Consider the following 6,557-nt stretch of genomic DNA (forward strand, 5'->3'; position numbering starts at 1 on the left):
AAAATTTTAGTGAATTTCTTTCCAGGATTTTACATGCATAGGTATTCATCACGGTTGACAGCATGCTATATGTATAATTTCATATTCTGTTCTTTTTCTCTTAATATCATGACAGAAGAATTGCCCTAGGTTATTAAAATTCTCTGTAAACATTCTTCTTAGTGGCTGCATGTTTTATCCTATGATGAAATTTATTTACTCTAAATCCTAAATTTATTCATTCATTTAAGAAATATTCATTAAAATTTTTTATTTTTTCACTTAAGAGCCCAGTGCTGAATGTGTTTTAATTTCCTTACCCATCTGCTAGTTGTTGGCCACTCAATCCCTTATTTCATAGCTTTTTTTTTTTTTTTTTGAGGATCTAGGCCAGACGTGAAAATAGGGAGTCAGAGTTAAAGAAGGTTGAAAAAATACTGGGAGAGGAATTTAGGCTGAATGAATGAGACGAGGGAGAGGGTCCAGTGAAAGCTGCTCTCCCACCACTAAGGCATCCAAGGATATTTCCTGCAAAATCAGGAATTGTTCATGGGCAAAGAAATCTTTGTGGCACTGACATTATATAACTGAATGATGGTGATTCAGTAACTTCTCCACCATTTCTGGAATTGGCCAAATGCCTTCCTCACTCTTGGGTGCTGACTAGATGTGGCCCACCCTTGGCCAGCACCACCAGTGCTAGCGGCTGTTGGGTTAGGAAAGGGAAGTGCCAACTCAGGGGGAAATGTGAGGCACCTTTTTCAGCAGGGCGAGTGGAGCTATTTTAGCCCCTGCGAAAAGTCTTAAGGGTGGACTCAAGTGGGGATGAATATGTAGTCTATTTCCAGAACCATCCCCATAGGATAGACCCTTGTGGCACATCCATCCCCTTCCTGATGTTCTCCCCTCTTTGACTGAAGTGCAGGGGCAACAGCTACACCTACGCTAAAATACCTTCTCTTGCCTTTGTAGAGTTCTCAGTAAAACACCTAAGCCATTCCTGTGCTTGTTTAGAGTGCTCATACTTTATGCTTTCCTTTGCTGTGCAAAGCTTTTAAGTTTCATTAAGTCCCATTTGTTTATTCTTGTTTTTATTTTCATTACTCTAGGAGGTGGATCAGAAAAGATCTTGCTGCAATTTATGTCAGAGTGTTCTGTCTATGTTTTCCTCTAAGAGTTTTATAGTATCCGGTCTTACATTTAGGTCTTTAATCCATTTTGAGTTTATTTTTGTGTATGGTGTTAGAGAATGTTCTAATTTCGTTCTTTTACATAAAAATATGGAACACTTCATGAATTTGCATGTCATCCTTGTGCAGGGGCCATGCTAATCTCTGTATTGTTCCAATTTTAGTATACAAGCTGCTGAAGCGAGCATTGGAGGGCTCATACTATGTTCTGGTCTTTCCCTGTCTTTGGCATTCAGCTGTAGCTGACCTGTAGAAGTTCAATTTGTCAAAGACTCTACCACGCAATCTTTATAGGTACAGTGTTATCCTAAGAAGGGCAGTTATCTGATAAATAACTCCCAGAAGAAACACTCAGATATCCTGAAGGATAAATGGAAGCATGTGACACAACATGAAGCTTACAGGAGAGTATCTGATATTGAAAGTAGTTGGATTACACATATACCTTGTGTTGCAATACGTATTTCCCTGAGAATTTGGAGAAAATCAAGAGTATGAAAGGTAAGGGCACAGGCTTTGAAGTCTGTGCCTGTGTTTGAATTTGCCTCTGTCAGTCACTTGGCAGCTGTTTGATGTTGGGCAATTTATTTAACCTCCCTAAGGCTTAATTTCTTCATCTACATGAGATTTGAGATTATTTTAAGAATACCTCCTCAGGACTTCCCTGGTGGCGCAGTGGTTAAGAATCCGCCTGCCAATGCAGGGGACACATCCCTGGTCCGGGAAGATCCCACAAGCCCGGAGCAACTAAGCCCGTGCACCACAAATACTGAGCCTGCACTCTAGAGCCTGTGAGCCACAACTACTGAGCCCACGTGCTGCAACTACTGAAGCCCGTGCGCCTAGAGCCCGTGCTCCGCAACAAGAGAAGCCACCGCAATGAGAAGCCCATGCACCGCAACGAAGTGTAGCCCTGCTCGCTGCAACTAGAGAAAGCCCGTGCACAGCAGCAAAGACCCAACGCAGCCAAAAATCAATCAATCAATCAAACAAATTTAAAAATAAATGAATAAATAAAATTTGTCCTTATTTTAAAAAAAAAGAATACTTCCTCATAGATGAGTGAATAAGGTAACATACATAAAGCTCTTAATCTGGCACATTTAAGCACTCAGTAAATAGTAGCTATTATTAAGTAGACTGGAAGTTATTTTCAGATTAATTCAGTCAACAAATATTAATTGAGCACTGTCAGGGGCAGGGCTGTATGATAGCCCCCCTCCCCTTATACTTTATCTTTCATGTGAACTGAGTTTTTCTCTGTGGGTTCATTTATATTAAAATGATAACTTTATCTTTTTCGAAACAGTAGATTTGTTACATTATCTACTAAGTCCTAAGCAAGTCTCAGAGGCTCCTCCAAAAGATGGGGATATTGGTGGTAATGTCTCTTACAAGCCCATTGCTTAATTTTTTTTTTAAATGCTTGTTGTACATAATACAAATACCATATACCAGCATCATAACCTTACTATTTTTTTAAATTTATTTATTTATTTATTTATTTATGGCTGTGTTGGGTCTTTGTTTCTGTCCGAGGGCTTTCTCTAGTTGCGGCAAGTGGGGGCCACTCTTCATCGCGGTGCGCGGGCCTCTCATTATAGCGGCCTCTCTTGTTGCGGAGCACAGGCTCCAGACGCGCAGGCTCAGTAGTTGTGGCTCACGGGCCTAGTTGCTCTGCGGCATGTGGGATCTTCCCAGACCAGGGCTCGAACCCGTGTCCCCTGCATTGGCAGGCAGATTCTCAACCACTGCGCCACCAGGGAAGCCCCCCATTGTTTAATTCTTGATGTGAGCAGTAGTTACTATTTATTTTTCTGCTCTAAAAGAGAAATTTCCTTAGCTTTCCTTAAGAGAAATCACTTAGCTTTGAGGTTAACTTTTGTAACTCTTTAAAGATAAAAGTGTGTTTTTAACCCCAGAGCCCTATGCTATATATTTAAAGACGTATTCCCCCTTTGCATTTTTAAACAACTATTAATTTGGCCTCACTTGAAAGAATGCTGTTGGTTCCTATAAATGGGCATCAGTTCCTCTCTAAATAAAGGTATTTTAATTTTTATCTGTCCTAAGACTGAAGTGACCCAAAGATGATGTACAAATGGCCAATATGCACATGTAAAGACCATCAACATCATTAGTCACTGGGGAAAGGCAAATTAAAACCACAGTGAGACACCATGTCACACCCACTAGGATGGATATGATCAAAAACAATAGACTTACAAGTGTTGATGAGGATGTGAAGAAACTGGAACCCTCACACATTGCTGGTGGGAATGTAAGACTCATGCAGCCACTTTGGAAAACAGTTTGCCAGTTCCTCAGAGTGTTAACCATGGAGTTAACATATGATACAGTGATTCCACTCCTAGATATACATCCATGATCAATGAAAAATACATTCACAAAAAAACTTGTACATAAATGTTCATAACAGCATTATTCATAATAGCCCAAAATGAAAACTATACACGTCCATCAACTGAAGAATAGATAAATATAATGTGGTAAATCTATCTATGGATAGAATAGATATGGAATATTATTTGGCCTTAAAAAGGAATAGTAAAATAGATAGCTAGTGGGAAGCAGCTGCATAGCACAGGGAGATACGCTCAGTGCTTTGTGACCACCTAGAGGGGTGGGATAGGGAGGGTGGGAGGGAGACGCAAGAGGGAGGGGATATGGGGATATATGTATATGTACAGCTGATTCACTTTGTTATAAAGCAGAAACTAACACACCATTGTAAAGCAATTATACTCCAATAAAGATGTTAAAAAGAAAAAAAAAAGGAATGAAGTACTGACACATGCTACAATATGGATTAACCTTAAAAACATTATGTTAATTGAAAGAAGCCAGACACGAAAGACCACATATTGCATGGCTCCATTTACATGAAATGCCCAGAATAGGTAAATCAATAGATAAAAAGTAGATTAGTGGTTGCCAGGGGCTGGGAGGAGGTGGAAGGGGAGTGTCTGCTAATGAGTACAGGATTTCTTTGGGGGATGATGAAAATGTACTGGAATTAGTGATGATAGATGGCCAACTCTGTGACTATACTAAAAACCGCCAACTTGTACTCCTTAAAAGAGTGAACTTTATGCTATGTGAATTTATATCTCAATAAAGCTGCTATTTAAAAGTAAAAGACTGGGCTGGAACAGGTGCAGTTGTTTTTCCATTAACAAAAATTGCCTGCCATATACTCATGTATCAAGACATTATCACATATTATCATTATGACCTTTGCCTTTTAGTTTAAGTTTACTTAGGACCTGAAAGAGTAGAAGAGTGTTTACTGCTTTTAAATTCCAGAGGGTAACTAAAGACTGAAGTGAAAGAAATTAGAAGATTCCTTGAAGCAGACACTACATGTTTCTTCCTTAATTTTCTTAAAGCCAGGTCAGTTTGAATGCCGATTTAAGCCAAGATTATTTTAAATACTTGGAGGAAGCTGGGTTTAACTTAGTTGGAGCTACGGTTTGCAGTGGTCATCTGATGAAAGACTCCACCACACTGAGAAATGCTGGGCAGTAATAACCCTGCTGTTGACAACTAATAAAAATCCTAAAAAGATGTGTAAGAGGACAGTGTTTCAGAGGCTGCTTTCATAAAATTTTGCAACTCATTGGATATGGAGGACTAGATTAGGAGGAGGAGGCAAAAATGCCCAGAGAGTTTCAAGCCAAAATGACTAAAATATGACAGAGCCGTTGACAAGAGTTAGCAGGAAGGGCTGGTGTGAGTTCCCCTGCAGGCACACTGAGTTTGAGGTGCTGACAAAACACCAGTGTAGAAGTATAGCATTTTCAGAGCTGGAAGCGACCGTATTGATTATCTAGTGACTAGTGCCTTTATTTTCAATGAGTAACCTCAGGCTGAGTGAAGGCGAGTGACTTGCCCAAGGTATAGCTGAAAATTGGTATCAGAGCTCCTAGGCTAACATTCTGAGCTGCAAGTAGTTGGAAATGCAGATCAGACACTCAGGAGAGAAAGCGCTGCTACTTGGAAAGAACAACTTGGAAGTCAGCTGAATAGTGGGGATAGCTGAAGTTATGTGAGAGGATTTCTAGAGACATAAAGGATGTTGAAATCAATGACTGCAATGACTCAAAGAGGGAGGTCCGGTGATCCTAGCCTGGGCTTTCAGAGCAGCACCTCCCTTCACTGGACGATTGATGGAGGGCCTATGTTTTGTCAGGCGCTGTGCTCAGGATACAGTGGCAGATAAAAGAGGCTCCCTGCCCTTTTGGAGCCAACGGCCCAGTGAGAGAGAGATCAGCAGGCAATTCCAGTGCAGTGTGACAGATGCTGTGAGGTAAGAGAATGGGGTGCTGGGGGGCCAAGCTGGTCCCCCAGCATTTCAGGTCCAGAAACTGAATTTTATCAGTTTACTCAGAATTGACTAGGCAGGCAGGAAAGGGAGAACATTAAGAAGGAGAACATACTTTGACAACAAGGACTGAGCTACACTAACCACACTCACCAGACTGTGAAGGATAAGCTAGACAAAGGATTTAATACTTGACGATGAAGGTTCTGTCTTTCCAGCCTTATCTTTCACTTGTGCTCATCCTGCAGGGTAACCCCCTCCCCATGTCCCCATTCCCAGGAATTGGAAGCTTGCTTGGTAAACTCAGAATCTGAAGGAGGTGAATATTCTTAAAGGATATTTCATCAAAACCCATGAAATCATTCTTGTCCTCAATAGATATCACCTTTCCAGACACCAGAATATTCTGATTCCATCCTTAGATAGAGCTGGATGAATAGACTCTGATAGATGGTACACTCTGGCTTCCTTTGTAAAACCTCCATTTTGGCAATCATACCTCTATAAATGCAGTCCTTTACATATTTATTTGTTCATTAGGTAATTCATTCACATGTTCAAAATGTAAAAGTACAATAGGGTATACAGTGAAAAATCTCCCTCTTGCCCTGTCCCCTAGTCACCCAGGCCCCTGTCCCAGGGCCAACTTAAGTTATCCGTGTCTTGTGTACCCTTCCAGAGATATTTTATTAATGCAGTCCAAATAATACTTTTTAAAAATTGCATCTTCCTTTAATTACATTCCAGTCATGAGAATATATTTGTCACCTTGTTTGAATTTGAGTAATCCCACTTTTTTGATTTCATTTGAGAGATATCCTGTCTCTTAAACTATAGGTACAAATGTCTCTTAGAGTGGGTAACTTCTGCCGATAGCCAGTCTCATCCATGTGTGTATGTGTGTGTGTGTGTGTGTGTGTGTGAGTGTGAGCTTCACAGAGTATCTGTATCTCTAAGTTCTAGGAACACATTATGATTGCTTCCTATGTACAGATTCTGATGTCAGTCATGATAGTGAAATAATGATTTCTTACAATAAGCTC

General features: G+C 40.4%; 1 non-coding gene across 1 annotated transcript; it reads right to left on the reverse strand.

The window, feature by feature from the left end:
• Positions 1-1,253: 1,253 nt before the first annotated feature.
• LOC133085969 (U6 spliceosomal RNA) lies at positions 1,254-1,357 on the reverse strand. Its single transcript, XR_009699764.1, has one exon. It is a non-coding gene; the product is annotated as a U6 spliceosomal RNA (small nuclear RNA).
• Between the last annotated feature and the right edge of the window lie 5,200 nt (positions 1,358-6,557).

This window comes from Eubalaena glacialis, chromosome 2 (assembly GCF_028564815.1).
Source record: "Eubalaena glacialis isolate mEubGla1 chromosome 2, mEubGla1.1.hap2.+ XY, whole genome shotgun sequence".
NCBI classification, from domain to species: Eukaryota; Metazoa; Chordata; class Mammalia; order Artiodactyla; family Balaenidae; genus Eubalaena; species Eubalaena glacialis.